Source organism: Poecile atricapillus, chromosome 26, assembly GCF_030490865.1.
Source record: "Poecile atricapillus isolate bPoeAtr1 chromosome 26, bPoeAtr1.hap1, whole genome shotgun sequence".
Classification (NCBI taxonomy): domain Eukaryota; kingdom Metazoa; phylum Chordata; class Aves; order Passeriformes; family Paridae; genus Poecile; species Poecile atricapillus.
Genome location: NC_081274.1, coordinates 3,603,177 through 3,620,731, shown reverse-complemented (window position 1 = coordinate 3,620,731; position 17,555 = coordinate 3,603,177). Strand labels below are relative to the sequence as shown.

The 17,555-nt window shown below is 47.4% G+C and overlaps 1 pseudogene; it reads right to left on the bottom strand.

The window, feature by feature from the left end:
• Positions 1–17,555, bottom strand: part of LOC131588505 (zinc finger protein 208-like) — a 911,601-nt pseudogene that overhangs the window by 153,092 nt on the left and 740,954 nt on the right.

Below are 17,555 nucleotides of genomic sequence, written 5' to 3'. Positions count from 1 at the left end.
GTGCTCATCGTGTGGCAGCTGCTGAGCTTTCTGCAAAATCCTTCCTTTCTCCAGGGACCCAGCACAAAATGCTTTCAAGATCATCTGGATCCTTGCAGGTGTAATCCCCATTTCTGAGCTGTTCCTTCCTGGTGCTGGCTGTGCTGAGGCTCCCCTCCCCAGCCCGTATCCCAGAGCCGGTCCCTGTCCTGCCGCAGTGTCCAAAGGCGGCCCCCCCGGCGGGCAGGGCCGGCAGCTCCACGGGGCCGGGCAGCGGCCGGGGCGTCCCGCAGCCTCCTGGGGGCCGGGGGCCACTGCCGGCCCTGCCCGGGGGGTGCTGGGGTCAGGCAGCGCCCGGCGCTGAGCCCCGGCTGCCCCACAGCCCCGGCCCGGCCCCACAGCTCCCCACAGGCCCCCAGCCCGTGCTCCCGGTGCCGCGGCTCTGCGCCCGCTCCTGCTGCTCCCAGCTCAGAGAAACCCCCTGAAATCCTGACCTCCTTCTTTTCCTGTCCTGGAAAACTGGGATATAAAGGATCTGAGTCAGCTGGCAAATTCTGAGGATAAGACCCTTCTGAAAAACATCCCAATCCTCAGTATTTTTTTCTCTTCCTCCTCTTTTCCATCATCCTGTTTCTTACCCTGTAGATTGCTCCTGCTGCTTCTTGCCTTAAGCACATTGCTGCACACTCCCCTTCAGCCAATCCCTTCCCAGCACACCAACACCATCCATCCCCTGTGGTCTATATCCCTTCTGGACTTCCCTTCTTGCCCCCCTGGGTGTCCATGTTCTTAATTCCCTCTGGGAGAATGTGCAAACGACCTCCACATGCTCCCAAGGGACCCTTGAGAGATATTTTGGGATCCTCATCCCTTTTGCTGGGACCCCATTGTGGCTTTCCCTTTTGTCCCCTCCCTGGGTGCCCTGCCATGTTTACTCCCCGAAGATCCCACTGGAGTCACTGCTGAGATTTTCAGTGCTCTCTCCCTGCCGATTCTTGAGAGCTCCCCTGATCCGTCCCTCGTCTGTCTCCTGCTCACTCTCGGGTACCCAATCAATCCCCGGTGCCGCCGCCAGCCGAGGGAGCCGATCCCCCAAACTGGGTGAGGCACCTTCAGCTGCACTCAGTGCCCGCCGGCCCGGACGGTGGAAGGAATTGCGGAGGAGCCCCAAGGTGTGTGGAAAAATTGACATCCCCAGAGGTTTCTGTCCACAGGGAAGACAGAGGAGTCCTGTAAAAGTAATTTCATTCATAAAAAAGGGTGAGGTCATGGGACATTTCTAATGAGATTTCTCCTGTTGTTGGAGGACACAGTCTCCTTTTTATCCTAATTTACTTGGTCACATCTCCCTCTCCCCCATTGGTTGATGTACTGTAATGTTACAGACTTCCCAATGCACCTCCTTAATATGCACCCCACTTTTGTATAGCTAACGATATTGATGGCTGTGTTAAGTCTTTGTTGTTCTTCTGGAAGTTGATGAATTTAGCAGGACCTTGGCTGAGCAGCCGTCTGTGTCATCAATTAATAACATTTTGTGCAGCTGATGGCTCCTCCTGTCACTTCCTTATGTCCACGTCCCTGGCCCGATGTGCAATGAGGTTGACGGGATCAGTTTGTAAAGAGCCTTTGTTGTTGTTCCTTTGCTGGGGTTCCCCCGTTTTGGGGCCATCCCCCCTGGAGCAGGGTGTCCCCCCTTGGTGCAGGCGCAGGGCTCAGGCAGGGCTGAGGCAATCAGAGCGCGCGGCGCTGATGACTCATCAGTGTCCAGGCAGAGCCGCAGCTGCCAGCGTTCCCCAGCTGGAGCCCAGCTGCGCCCCTCCCCCCCGGGCCTTGGCGCCCCCCTTGAGGGGAATTTGGGGAGGTGGGAGGGGGGAGCGCCAAGGCCGGGCCCCCCCGCGCTGTGGTGGCGGGAGCGGCTGCAGTGGGGAGCGAGTGTGGGCGGAAGCGGCCGAGAGCCCAGCGCTGCCCCAGGCCGAGCTGGCCCAGCTCCATCCGTGCCCCTGCGGTGGGATGCTGTGGGACTGGGGGGGAAGAGGGAGGCGGCAGTGGGTGCTGGGCCTGGGGGCTGAAGGAGAAGGGAAAGAGAAGCAGGGTTGAAGAGCAAAACGGTGAAATTATGTACCTGGGGTTTTGCAGAAGGAGGAGGAGGAGTGTGAGGTAGACCAGGGACACAGGAGGACGAGGAGGAAGAGGAAGCAGCACAAGGTTCATCCCTGTATCTGCAGCTAACCCAGCCCCAGGAGTGTTTCCCTCTCTCCCCCACATGCAGCGGGTTACCAGGGAGGGGGATCCACAATTTTGATGGGTCTCAAATCGTGGTGTTTCTGAGCTTTATTGGGCTAAATGTTGGTGCTTTAGTTTCTTGTGAGGGCTGAACGTTTCTATTTTGCAGGGGGTTTTGGCTGAATCTTGTAGTTTGATTAGTTTTTTATCTGTTTTGATATTTGGAGGATGATTGGGCTGAATCTTGGTGTCCTGGAGGTTCTTACAGACACAAGATGCCCAGTGACTTTCTGAGATGAACTTGGGCAAGGACGAAACCCCAGTCCAAGGTGCTCTAGTGTTGTTTTTTTCCCCCCAACCAGGATTTTACATTCCTGAACTGTGTTCAGATGGAGGAGGAGGAAAAGCCCCAGAGATCCCACACGAGGGGCTGCAAACCCAGTCCAGGGAGCTGCGAGGAGGAAAGATCCCCCCAGTGCCAGGAACACGGCCAGAGATCCAGCCAGAGCTCAGAGCTGGGGGAGAAGCCCCACAAGTGCTTGGAATGTGGGAAGGGCTTCAGGTGGAGCTCCCACCTGATTGAGCACTACAGGATCCACTCTGGGGAAAAGCCCTACGAGTGTGGGGAATGTGGGAAGAGCTTCAGCCAGAGCTCCAGCCTGAGGAATCACCAGATGATTCACACTGGGAAACGGCCCTATGAGTGTGGGAAATGTGGGAAGAGCTTCAGAGGTATCTCTAACCTGATGACACACCAGGTGATCCACACAGGGGAATGGCCCTACACCTGCTTGGAATGTGGGAAGAGCTTTGGGTGGAGCTCCTACCTGAGGGCACACCAGCGCATCCACACTGGGGAGAGGCCCTTCGAGTGTCCCGAGTGTGGGAAGAGGTTTCGGACCAGCTCTGATGTCCTCCTACATGAGCGGATTCACACAGAGGAGAGGCCCTTCCGCTGCCCCGACTGCGGGAAGGGCTTCAAACGCAACTCCACCCTCACCGTCCACCGGCGCATCCACACTGGGGAGAGGCCCTACGAGTGTCCCCAGTGTGGGAAGAGCTTCTCATGGAGCTCTCATTTGACCCGACACCAATGGAGGCACCAGTAAAGGAAGCCCTGCGAGTGCCCCGAGTGCGGGAAGAGCTTCGTGCGCTGCTCCAGCTCCATCCCCCATGGGAGGATCGGCGTTGGATGATCCCCAGTGACCCCCGTTGGGCAGAGCCCTGGTGATCCGTGGTCCTGGTGATCCGTGTTGGGAAGACACCTGGCTGGGAGGCTCCACATCTTCCTGGCTCCCTGTGGGCACCTGGATGAAAGCAGGGGAATGAAAATCTAACAGGATACAGAATGACAATGGGAATTGTTGACTTTAAATCCTCGAGAACTGTTGTAGTCAGCAACCTCAAGATCGTCCAGGGAAGCAGCAGGATTCTGGGGACCAGCATCAAACACCAACAAGATGGGCTCCCGGTTCATGAAACCATTTAATCAGCATGGGAAGGAACTCAGGTCCAGGACAGAGAGCCCCGAACAGAGGCTGAGCAGGGGTTTTTGAGGGACAGAACCCCCGAGGGTCTCCACCCATGAGGGTGGAGTTCAGGGTCATGTACCAGTAAAAGCACAGCAAGGGAGAACCTCCCAGGGACACAAACTGAATCAGAACCTCTGGGCCGCCCTTCACATGGGGTTGGGGTGGGACAATGGAACCCTTTGTTGTTCCTGAGGCACATTGCCGCATCTGCTTCTTTTTTATTATCTTTTTTTTTTTTCCAAATTTTGATTAGGAGCTTAAAATGTTTCCAAACATATGCCTTAAAATCACCTCCTGCACAGAGCACCCGCTTTGCTTTGTGGGACACCAAAAACTCAGTAACAAAACACATTAAGCAAACAGAAAAAACAAAATTAAAAACAAACACTTAAATCTCGGACCACGCCAGACAAATTAAACGGTGATGGTACTTAATACAAACATAATGGTTTTTTAGTTCAGTCTCTTCGAGTTTAGGATTATCTTTTAGGAAGGGTGCAGCTCTTAGATCTTCTCTCACAAGGGGCAGAATTCTTCGATCTCCAGTTTCAGCTCTGATCTCCAGCTTCACCTTTGGCTCCAGCTCCCATGTGGGAGTCACCCCTTTAGATGTTCTCAGTGAAATGCTGGCTTTGGGAGCTCAGGTTACAGTTTCGATTTCCCCGAGGGGGTGTTGCCCACGATGTCAAAGGCAGAGCCCCCAGGGTGGAGCAGCTGAACAAAGGGGTGGGACCGGAGCAGGAGTTACTGGGGGAAGGGAAGGTTCGGGACGGGAAAAGAAGGAGCAAGGCGGGAAACGAGATCCCAGACTGCATGGCTGGCGCCATCTTGGGATGTGGGGGGTCCGGGACGGACTTTCCCGGACAGGGAACGGGAATATGGAAAGACAGGGGGTGAAGGAGGACATGGAACGGCGGGCAGACGGCAGCAGACCCGCATCACTCTGGATGTTCTCTGTCCCTTGCTTACCTTCAGGAAAACAGGGGATGGGATAGCAGAAAGACACCGGGGTGATGGGGAGACGGCAGCAACCCCAAGCCGTCTTGGCTTTTTTCACCCTTTGTCCTGCCCTTAGGAACAGAGGAAAGGGGAAGGTACAGGGAGGTATACACCAAAAAAGAAAATAAAAAAATTCATCCATAATGTTAATATAATCGTCCATAATGTCGATATCGTCCATAATTGTCCATAATATTAATATAATCGTCCATAATGTTAATATCGTCCATAATACGTCTTGTTGGGTGATGTAAGGTGTCCCAGTGTCTGGTCTTGGCTCCCACACCTCCGTAAGCCCTTTTCTTCCCCATGCCTGAGGCACTCTCAACCCAGCCTCCCTGCCAGGTCTCTCGAGTCCTCCTTTCCAAGGCGGGGGTCTCACCGGCTCTCAAGCCATCAGCCAGGGACTTACGAGGTGTCCATGGAGCCGGGTCCTGCTCTTCTCTTGCTTCACTGGATGCCACGCATGCTCCACCATTTGTTGCAGTCCGCAACCTCGGGATCTCATCCAGGGAAGCAGCAGGATTCTGGGGACCAGCATCAAACACCAACAAGATGGGCTCCCAGTTCATGAAACCATTTATTCAGCATGGGAACTAACTCAGGTCCAGAACAGAGAGCCCCCAACAGAGGCACAGCAGGGGTTTTTGAGGGACAGAACCGAGGGTTTCCACCTTTGAGGGTGGAGTTCAGGGTCAGGGACCATTAGAAACACACCAAGGGAGAACCCCCCAGGGACACAAACCCAATCAGAACTCCTGGGCCGCCCTTCACAAGGGGTTTGGGGTGGAACAATGTTAACTCTTTGTCTCCCTGAGGCCACTGCTACAGACTCCCACTTTTCCACAGCTATTTTTTGAGCTATTTTAAGTCTTTCACAAAGTTAACATTTAAATAATTTTAATTCTATACCTACTTCTTGCATTAAACCTACAAAAATACTTTAGTTAAGGTTGGCCAATCTCAGTTGCTATACTGCTGTTTCAACTGTTCACACTACTTATTCATTTTGTCTAATTCTTTCCCTGAGATATTTTCTATACTTTTATAAAATTACAGTGATTGTAACAGGCAGCATTAACATATGGATGTGCCACAAACACAGATTTTATCTTGTTTTTGCATTTGTCACATTTGTTTGCATTTGTCACATGGATCAGAACTATTGTGATTTTGTTTTTGCATAGTTTGTTTGCTCATTGTTTGCTTTTGTGCTGCTTGTTTTAATATCGCTTGTTTCTTTCTTATTTTTTTGGATTCTGTCCCATCCTGCTTTATGGTTTTGGCCAGTTGCCAAGGGTGTCTTAATGAACACAGTGAAAATAATCCTCAGGAGTTTTCACTCTCTACCTTCCTCAAGGCCCCTTGGGCTGCAGCCAAGGGCCGAGGTGCCGCTCTTCTTGGTAGCAAAGTTTATACCTGGGGTCTGGTCACTGACACGTTTGGTCTCACTGCTACCCTTGACCTCATAAGGTTCCTATGAGCCACTTCAATTCTGCTTGTTTCAAGGATGGCACAGATTTCACAGCACTGTCTTATCTCTCTCTCTCTCTTAGTCAGTTATATTTTTTTTCTTTTAATTTAAACTACTAAAGCTCCAGAGTTGTGCCAACTACAATAAAAGTTACTTTTTACACAACTTCAGTTAGCAATGTATTAATAAAACTTTAATTAACAGGGGGTTCTTTTAGCACAATTTTTGCTGTTAAATAAATAAAACATTTAGTCAAAACCATTTATATTTACTATACAAAATATTGAAAAACAAACATATTTTAAAAATACGGAAATTTAAGGTTCTGTGAAAAAAACCTGTGCTACATGTTTTTAACACTTATAATGCACATAACACAACTGTAACACACCATTTAGATACTATATATTCATAAAATGTGTTTGTGCTTCACAGACTCTAAGCAAGGCAGAATTTGTCTTTTGAATGTCTAAATATAATAAACCAAACCAAATTAATGCCAGGTTGTAACAAATGGTCAGTCGTGTTATATGTTAGAGTTCACTTGACACAGCCAGCACTTCACCCTTTTCAGTTAAATGGGATTTAGGTAGTGCTGCTGTTTCTATTTCCAGCAAAATATCTTTAGATGAAGGAACAGTTTTACCTCTCTTTTTTTTTTTTTTTTTTTTTCTGCTACTTATTAGTTTGTAAAGGATACAACAGATAACTCTCGCTTTCTTGTGTTTTAGTAATAAATTTATCTCACCCCCCCCACCCCGGGAAACTACAGGGTAGCATAGTCGCTCTCTTGATTAAAAGGTTCTTTAGAATTTACATACTGATTTAAAGCTTAACAAATCCAATCTTTAAACAATCCAAACTTTGGCCAATTCAAATTATATTTTCAGATCATTTTCTTTGTCTATTTAAACATATAATAATTAATCATTTTCTGCTTGTTTTTCCTCTCCGGGATTCCCATGTATCCCAAAATCATAACATCATCCTCAGTGGACTGGCCTGAGGAATGCTCCCCTCCTGAGAAACCCCCTCACGGTTCTCAGATATTCCGGGCTCTTGCAAATTCCCCTTATAATTCCCAGCCCCTGGGTTCAAGGACTTACTGTCCCTTGAACCCATCTCTGGCAGCAACCAAGCAAGAAATCTCCGGTACCAGGAGAATCTTGATCCCCCTCACTCACTCCGTGCTTCAACTTCCCCCCTCCCTCAATATTACTCTGTTGCTCTATCCCGTCTTTTGCCAACTACTCGCTTCCTGTCTAATTTCCTCTCTTTCTCAATTTCTTTTACCCCTCTTTGACTGCTCATTTCTGGCTACTTCTCTTCCCAATCCCTCTTAGCTACGTACTAAAGTTCCCAACTATTTTCTCTTTTTAAAGGAAGTTGAACCTGACTCGATCACTCTCCTCCTGAGTCACTTCACTCAGCGATCAGATCGCTCCCTTCTCCCCGAGGACTTTCCCGTGGGTTTTAAGATTGGGACTCTCCCTCCCGTCCCTGCCGGGGATTTTCACTCGTTCTTCTCTTTCCCTTCCCTCCTTTCCCGGCCGGTCTCCTCGCGGAGAGCCGAAAACGCGGTACGGCCGGAGGTCTGCACTCCCTTTGTGGCTCCGGGCTGCCCAGCCCCGTCTCAGCCACTGCACACACACACACACAGGCACACAGCTCCCCCCTGCCCAGCCCCGTGGGACTCACACACTCCGTTTGCCCAGCGCTTCTTGTGCACAAGACGTTTTACAGGCACCTTTATCTCTGGCCGCCACTCTACGGGAGCTCTTCTGCACGCTTCCTACAGCCAGCTTCTTCTGCTTATGCTTTATCCTAAGTGGAACTTCTATTTCCAAGGGAGCACGATCTAACCTTGGCACCACCTTAAAAAATTGGTGGGGAGCTCCTTCCCATCATTAGCCGTTCTCCCCCTAGATCGGAGTTCATGGGTTTTGGCACCAAATTGTTATAAATGACTTTCAAATTTCCAAACAATCAATCTAAATAATTGATAATATAGTTTAATAAATTGGATACAAAATAATAAAATAATACAATTTAGTAATAAAGATACAATTTAGAAGATATATTCTGATATATATATATATATATGTGTGTGTGTGAATATAATTGGCCAGTGGTTACAAATGGTTAAGGCATAAGCAAAACCATTTGGGGTACGGGGGGGACTTCTCACTCCACCTCACGTACAGAACAAAGCACTTCAAGCTAAACTTATATACTGTGTGCTTACACATATTCATTAATGTTTCTCGTATGTTTCCTCCTATTTCTGATTTTTTTGACTTTACGTCACTTTCCTTCAAGGCACATGCATCATTTGTTGTTAGGGGGTCTTCAGTCTTCTTTTGGGGGTCTTTTGGTGAAGGCTTCTCCTCTTCCTCATTGTCCTTTGGATAACCTTACAGGTTTGTGTGTGCGTACAAAGCGTTGTGTTATGTTACTCTACTAATTAGTCTGATATTTACTGGTTTTTAGGCCCAATGCCTAAAGTCGTTCTAATTTTGTCCATCTCAAGGCCGTTTTGGTCATGAGACATTACTTATCTTCTAAACTACATCCTGTACCTCAATTTTAACACGTAACATCTGCCTCGTAACACTGATTCCATTGGTTGCTTCTAATAATAACATTCCAAATAGTTACAATTTAGTCAGCACGAAACAATTCCATTTATTCCACTACCTCCCGGGCCCGCAGCGAGCCCCGAGCCCCCGCAGAACCGAGCGCGGCTCCCACCTGCGATGGCCGGGGCCGCCTCCGAGCTCCGCCGCCGCCTCACCGGGCTCCGGCCGCTGCTGCCGCCGCTGCCGGGCCCGCACAGACGCTCCGGCAATGGCGGCTCTCCTGCCCCACGGCCGCCCTGGGGGCGCCAGCGGGGCCGGGCTTGTCCCCGCTCTGCCCAATCAGCGCGCGCCAGAGCCACGAGTGACGGCAGAAGCAGCCAATCGCAGCCAGCGGCGGGCTCTGCACACGGCACGGCCTCGCCTGCCTTGGGCTGAGCTCCGCCATTTCTCGTTAGCCTGGGCTGAGGAGCGGCCCCGGCGCTGGACCCGACCCGGGCAGGAGGCCAAGGAAGCGCCGCTGCGCTGAAGCGCCGGGAGCTCGGGGTGCCCGGGAGCTGAGGGCGCTGCGAGCTGGGGGTGAGTCCGGGATGGAACAGGGCTATGCCGGAGCGAGGCCAAAACTGTGTGACTCTCCTTCCTGTCCCGGGCGGGGAGCAGAACACACAAGGAAAGGCTCGGGGGTCTGGATGAGGGTGGGGACAGTTCAGTCCTTGGTCACGGGCACAGCACACCTGACTTGGGGAAATTAATTGAATTTATTATCCAACATGTCAGAACAAGAAAACGAGAAGCAAAGTAATTCCTACGGAAATCCATCTTCCCCCCAGCTCTCCCTCCTTCCCCAGCTTAACTTTCTGCCCCTCTCCGTCCCCCTCCCCGCCCAGAGGCACAGGGATGGGGGTCACAGTCAGGTCATGTCAGTGCCTCCCCCTGAGGGACAGGAATCCTTGTCCTGCTGCAGCCTGGGGTCCCTGCCAGGGGCCAGAGTCCCTCAGGACCAGGCTGCTCCAGCGGGGATCGCCAGGGGGATCCCCGAGTCCGGCCAGGAGCCACTTCCATGGCTCTGCAGGGGCTTCCCCCGGGCTCGGGGCCTCTCTCAGGCACCCCCTGCTCCGGCCCGGCCTCATTGCCCCCCTCACCCCCCCATGCAGCGAGTGCCCGGGCAGGGAGATGCACGATTTTCACGGGGCTGAATCTTGGAGTTTCTGAGCTTTATTGGGCTGAATGTTGGTGCTTTGTTTTTTTGTGGGGGCAGAATCTTTCTATTTTGGGGGCATATCAGATTTCTGGTGTTTTGGAAGTTTTTGATCTGTCTTTGTTAGCGTTCAGGAACACACAGAATCACAGACTGAATATATGCAGGTGCTTTATTGAAGCGTGGGTGAACTAGGGGTATCAGCAACTCAAATCTAGTTCCGTTGTCTTTGTCCAAAGTGCACATATTTCTACAATTTTAGCTGTAGCAATAATCACTGTAACAACCTTATCAATATTGCTTCATTAATATTGGTTGATTAACTTTATCTATATTGCTTCATGAGAGTTAGCTCATCCTTGCACTAACATGTCCGAATCTTATCTCTGGGTGGGTATCTTGGAGACCCCAAGTACCAGTTCCCATTACCGTAAACATTTCAGCTTGCTAGTCCATCCCTAATACCAAGCATTCTTGTGGCCTACCTCTACAAGATTTTAAGAAACATTTTCAGAAACATTTAACCCCATAGTAACATATTTCATCTCTTTGAAAGTATTTCACTTTACTATAATAAGTGTAATGCTTTCACTATATACAGTCCTTTTTCTGAGTTTATACTTGATGTTCATCTTCGAATCCACAGTTGTCGTAAGCGTTGTTACACTCTGGAGGACTTGGAGATGACAAATGCGGATGTGGATCTCTGTCCCGTGTCAGCGCCTTTATTATCTTCTGGTTCCAGGATACTCTTTTCTCTATCTCTCCTTTCAGAACTGCACAGATTAACCAGATTGCTAAGAACACAATTAGTAGGATTATCAGTCTCTCAAAAATAGATTTGATCCAAGAGCTCACATTCCATCCTTACGCCTCAAAACTTTTATCTACCCAACTTGTGGTGAGATCTTCCTGCTCTTTCTGTGCTTCATGTTCTGTTTGTTTTAATTGATTAATGTCATGTTCTACGTCTGCAGTTCCATTTGGGATGTGGATGCAGCAGTGATCAATTTGTCCTTTTAGGTACCTGCATACTCCGTGTTCTTTCAACAATAACATATCTAAAGCCAATCTGTTTTGCAGGGTCATTTTAGTTGTGGCTTGTCATTGTACATTTAGCTCTCTAAATTCCTCTTTGGTAACTCTTGCCAATCTCTTTCTACCTGACCTGTAAGTTTGTACAACATCTTTCTATTGTTATAATTTGCTATTGGACCAAACAAGGATTCCAGAGCCCACTCAAATTTTACACTACTGGAGGGTTGCTGCCATCTTTCTTTATCTTCAATTTTGTTTTCCTGAACTTCTTGTCTCGTCATTATTTGCAGAAGTTCATGCTCTCCCTTGAATGGGGACCTTTTCCAAATTGGGCATAAGGTGGGGAGGCCTAAAGTAATCTCTTTTACTTTTTCACCTACAGGCAGATGTGTTGTCCAGGTGCCATCGCTTGCTGCCCATCCAAATTGGCCTGGACTCTGAATTGTACTTGTGCTACATATTACCTTTTGGATCACTTGTCCTGTCTTGTCATTTATTTCACCTTGTTTATGTTTGATTCCTCTGCAGACACATCCAATTTGCAGAGCTACCACTAGCAGTGGCATTTGTTTTATTTCTTCATCATCAGAAGTACAGTCCTAAGTTTTGTTCCATACCCACCAATTCACTTTGTCTGCCTCCATTCCACTACTGGTTGCAGTGTTCCATACCCCTGGATCTGTTTCATTTTCAGAGCCTTCCCACTTAATGCACCAAGGGCTATCTGCCATAGATTGGAATTTCTGAAGCACACTCATTGACCATGCACTGTCCCAAGCTTCAGCCCGATCTTTTCCTTCCTGTCCTTCACACTTCCACTTCGATACTGGAATCTTGTCTTCAATGACCTTGGCTATCTTTTCATAACACCATCCATAATTCCCTGATCTCCCATCCCAGCCTAGTTTTGGTTCATACTTTCCTCCATTTTCATGACAATCCCATGTAGATGAATACTTTGGCTTCACAGCATTTTCAAACACTGTCTTATTTGGGTACTCGTAATCTATTTGCAATACACAGCTCACATTTTCATTTTTATTCTTTTGTATTTCAGGAAATTTTGATGTTATAATTCCCCAATTTATTGGGTCTCCTGCTGCTTTTGGTATTGGCAGACAGGCAGTTATTTTGCTGGTGTTTTGCACGTTGGCCAAATCTTTAATTAATGCAATCATCCCATTTTCTGCCTGAATAGTATTAGAGACTTTTAGCACTTGTGTTTCTGGCTGCACCCCCACATCCCTCTTCATTCTAAAACAAAGAGTTGTCAGCTGATCCTTTTGTATTTCACATCCCAAGGTAACATTGATTCCAGCTGATGGCCCTAAAGGCCATAAAATAATCCCCATTACAGTCACTAGCAACCTAGACATTTGAAACAATCAAACCCGCTTTATCTGCAGCTTTGTTGGCCCTACAGTTTGTGCAGTCCACAGTGCAGGGGAAACCTTCTTCACTCTGGTGTAATGTATGCAGGGATCCAGTCCAGCTCCTTTGACTGCTGTCAAGGTAGTTAACAGTACCTGATAGGGTCCATTCCACCTTTCTTTTAATGGTTCTTCCTTCCAGCTTCTAATGTACACTTCATCTCCCGGGGGGAAGTCATCCCAAGGAAAACTCACAGCTCACGCAGGTTCTGGGGTTCTGGAATAGCACAAATAGCTTGAATACGATTAGTACCCAGCTTACATTGCCCTTGTGAGATTTCACATCCCAGGTAAATCACAGTCTGCCAGGCAGTTTGTGCCTTTTCTTTAGACACCTTATATCCTCCCATTCCCAGCTGATTTAAAATTTCAATTGTTACCTTTATGCAGGTTATTTTCTCTTCTGTAGCTGTCAGTATATCATCAACATACTGTAACAGCAGGTATTGTTCTCATGGTACTTGCCCATTCTCGTTCCAGATCTCCAGCTCCTTCACCAGCTGGGATCCAAATAGGGTTGGACTGTTCTTGTATCCTTGTGGGAGTCGTGTCCAGGTGAGCTGGGTTTTCCTTCCATTGTCTGGATTTTCCCAGTCAAAGGCAAACAGTTTCCTACTTTCTTTGTCAAGGGCTATGCAGAAAAAGGCATCTTTTAAATCACTTACAGTAAACCATTTCTATTTCCCTTTCACAGATGTCAACAATGTGTAAGGATTAGCTATCACTGAGTAAATATCTTTAGTTATTCCATTTATTGCTCTTAAATCCTGTACTAGTCTGTACTCACCATTTGATTTCTTCACTGGAAATATTGGTGTATTCAATTCTGATTCACATTCTTCTAAAATTTGGTACTTCAAAAACTATTCAATAATCTTTACTATTCCTTGCTGTGCTTCTGGCTTTATGGGATACTGTTTAACCTGGACAGCTTTTGCTCCTTCTTTTCATTCTACATGTACTGGTTGTGCCAGCTTAGATTTTCCTGGTATGTCTGTTTCCCATACAGAGGGAATTGCTGCATCCTCTACTTCCCGAGGGATAGTAGGGACTGGTTTTTCTTTTATCATTAAGATTTGTCCTGTCTTTGATTCAGGTATTTTCATTAAAAGCTCCCTGTTTTTAAAAGGTATCACTGCATCAAATTTTGCTAATAAATCTCATCCTCAAAGTGGAATTGGACACTTAGGCATATCTAAAAATTAATGTGTTAACACTTTGTTTCCAAAACACAAATCCAGGGGTTGCAGGAATGGTCGATTCTCTTCCTTCCCTGTGGCTCCAACAGTTGTTGCTGTTTTGTCTCCAGTTTGCCCTTTTAGATAATTTAGCACAGAATATGTAGCCCCCGTATCCACCAGAAATTTTACTTCTTTATCTCCCAATTGTATAGTTACTAAAGGTTCTTGTATTGGTTTTTGTTCTGATTCTAGTCAGCTGCTGTACTCCCCCAGCACCATTAATTTGGAAGCATCTTGATTCTGATTGAACTGCTTGCCCTGGTTAAACCAATTTGGGCATTCATTTTTCCAGTGCCCCTCTTGTCTACAATAATCACATTGATTTAACCCCAATCTTGGCAAAACCCATCCCCCTCGTTCTATGCCAAGTCCGCCCCTCCCCAGGCCATGACCACCTCTGCCTCGTCCTCTGAAACCTGGATTCTCTCTTCCTTGGATCACTGCCAAAAGATTTTGCTGCTGCTTTTTACTAGCTTCCTTTTCCCTGTTATTGTATACTTTCCAAGCCACTTCAAGTAATTGATTCAAATTCCTTGAATCTTCTCCTTCTGACTTCTGCAATTTTCTCCTAATATCATCCTGCGACTGCCCAAGAAAAATGAACGCAAGCTGAACATTTGCTTGTTCTGTTTCTGGTTGAAGATCTGTATACTTTCTTGCTGCCTCTTTAAGCCTTTCCAAAAATGCAGCAGGGGATTCTTTCTTTTCCTGTCTTATCTCATATAATTTAGACCAATTCATAACCTTAGGTACAGCATTCCAAACCCCTGTCTGGAGCCACTCTTGATACCTCTTCAGCCTCCACATGTCCCCAAAGGCATTGGGATCCCACCCTGGATCCTCGGTTGGAAAGTTCTCATCTAAAGTCGCCATCACCACCCCAGTTCTGAGATCTTCCCTCACCTTTTCCTTGGCTGCTCTAAGCACCATCTCTTTCTCAGTAGAGTCCATTAAATTCTCCAATATTACTTGTATATCATCCCAATCTGGATCTGAGTTTTCATAATCATTTTTACCACCCCTGCTACTTTATCAGGATTTTCTCTCTAAGTTCCAGCTGATTGTTTCCAAATTATCAAGTCTGTGGGTGAAAAAGGAACTTCCACAAACACCAGCCCTTCTACTCCTACTCCTTGTCTCAAGGGGGCAATCACAGTCTGCCTTTGTCTGCCCAAATCTTTTCCCATTCTACCCAGAACCGGAGCAAGCTGTGACCGAGTCCGATGGGATACCGGTGTCGCTGATTTATTATCATCACCCCCGCTACTGCTATCTTCCTCCCCAGCATTTTTCACATTTCCTTGTATCACAGTTAGATTTTGATCATCTCCCGGAGAAGAAGGATCAGGTGAAGGCGGTAGAGGAGGATAAAGAGGAAAAGGTGAAGTGGGATTAGGCGAGATAGGGTTAGGTGAAATAGGATTGGGTGAAGCGGAGGCAGACAAAACAAAATCGGGTTCTTTTGGTTCTGCTGAAACCACTTGTAAATCAACATCCCTCTCTTTCCCCTGACACAAACTTTCTTTTAATGCCAGGTGCTCTAAAGAACTTTTTCCTTTTACACAAAGCTCACATTTATCACTCACATGTGCCTTAACTGCCATCAATCCACACTCAGCCTGCCATTCTGGCTTGTCTCGCAAATAGAAAAACAAATCAACGTACGGAACTTCATCCCACTTTCCCTCTGGCTTACAGAACAACATCAACTGTAAAATGGTGTTGTACTGCAAAGATCCATTTCTCGGCCACTTTTCCCCACTGTCCAGGTCATATCCTGGCCACCATGTATTACAATAATCAATCAACTTTACGTAAATCTTGCCCAAAGTTTCCCTGTTTCCAATGTGCTAATAAGCACCCCAAAGGAGAAGTACGTGGTATGGGGGCATTGCCACCTCAAATCCCTTTAAGCTTCTCCATGTTACAGTTACAATGCACCACACACCACTGCTGCCCAACCTGCAACGCTTTCACACTTGTCTGACAGACGGCGCCTGGGCAATACCAGGAATTCCTCCAGCCCAACCGTGCGAAGCTTTGGCTGCGTCTTCTCGGCAGGCACCAGAGCAGAGTGAAAAGCACCTTACCTCTCTCAGAGGGACATTGTGAGCGGCGGAGACGGTCGCGGCCGGATGGGCTTCTGGAGAATTCATGGCTCTGTGAAGTGTTTGTTCTTCTGGAAGTTCAGGAATGTGTTGGGACTTGGTCTGAGCAGCAGTCCTTGTCAATTAGTAACATTTTCTGAAACTGGTAATTTCTCCCATTGTTGCCTTATGTACAAGTCCCTGGCCCCATCTCCAAGCAGATTCACTCATTGCCTGTGTTTTTTCTTCCTGGGTGTTCTTTGGTTTTGGGATTGCTCTCAGTGCCCTCATTCTCTGTCCTTTTGTAGCCGTTTGTGGCTCAGGAGGCCTGGCTGCCACCTGCATCCCCTTGCTCAGCTGCTGAATGAGCTGCACTCAGCAAGGTGTGGTGCATGGTAAAAAGATGAGAGTTGCTGTAGCACATGAGAGGAGAAACAGCATTTGTTAAACCCACGGTCTGTGAGGGAACCATAAAACTGTGTCCCCTTCCCATCCTTTCCACGTTTGAACAAGTACATGAGCTGCTTTGCTATTTCCTTTTTGTCATGGTTTTGAACCAGTAATTAACAAAAAGGGGAAAAAATGAATTATTTATTTCTTGCTGTGAGATATGGATTAAAACAAGAGCAAACCAGACATAAAACTTAAAAGGAATAAAGAAAGTTTATTGACAAACTACAAGAATAAGAACACCAGAATAAACTTTTAGAAAAACCTTTTCATTTCTCACTGCCTACCATTTTTTTCTTCACATGACAACAGAGATAAGAACTTTATAATTTTGATGGTTTAAATAATCTCAATTTTTTCTACAGTCTTTCCATCAGTTTCTGTAAAGAAACAGAAGTTCCTTTCTGTTAATTTATGGAGTTTCTCACAAGAAAGCTATTTTTGTTATAGTTTTCGGTTTCCTTGATATCAGCTGCCCAGAGCTGCTGTTATCAAAGCCCACTCCTCCCATTCCACATCACTCTGAAATGTGTTATGGGTCATGATGTTTAGGGATAGTATTTTTAAGGATAAGTTAGTCAAAGGCAAAAAGTATTCTTCATCTGTTTCTGTGAGCCTCACCAGAAAACAGTTTTCTCATTGTCTCGCAAGGCCTCAAATCTCTCAGCACTTCACTATACCACAATTACTCCACTCTTTACCCAAATTTACACTTTGAACACTCCATTCCTCCCCATACTCCATCATGAATTAAAGGAGTTCCCCTCAGGACCCCACTGTCCATCCCCATAGTTCCAACAGAAAGACACCTCAGCTCAACCAAAGCATCTTCTTAATTCTCCACCTTTCCTGACGCCCCTTTTCCTTCTTGCCACTAACAGTTTATAAAGTCTCTCTTCATGATAATCACTCTCCCTTTCTCTCTCTGGACAAAAAGACCAATCTGCAAGTCTCATCTGGATAAGAAAGAGTTAAAATCTTGCCCAAGCTTCTGTAGATGGTTCGGTGATCTCTGTTGAACAGGAGCTGGAGCCGTCTGCAATAGAAAATTCCTCATAGCTGCTGTAGAGAGTGCAGTCGGTGTCTCTGCTTGCTGCAGGCCCAGAGCTCCTCTCCTTCTTCACTCAGCAGTTTTCTGGTAAATTCCATCACGGCAAAACCTGCAGCCAAGCCAGGAACCGGCCTGGCCCAGCTTGGCTCGGAGCAAGCTCCCGCAGGCCCCATCTCCCAGCCGGGAGAACGGCAGGCCCAGCCCGGCCCCCGCCCGGCCACGTGGCCACGCAGAGAGCGAGAGGCCAAAGCTCTGCTACCTTTCACAGCCAGAA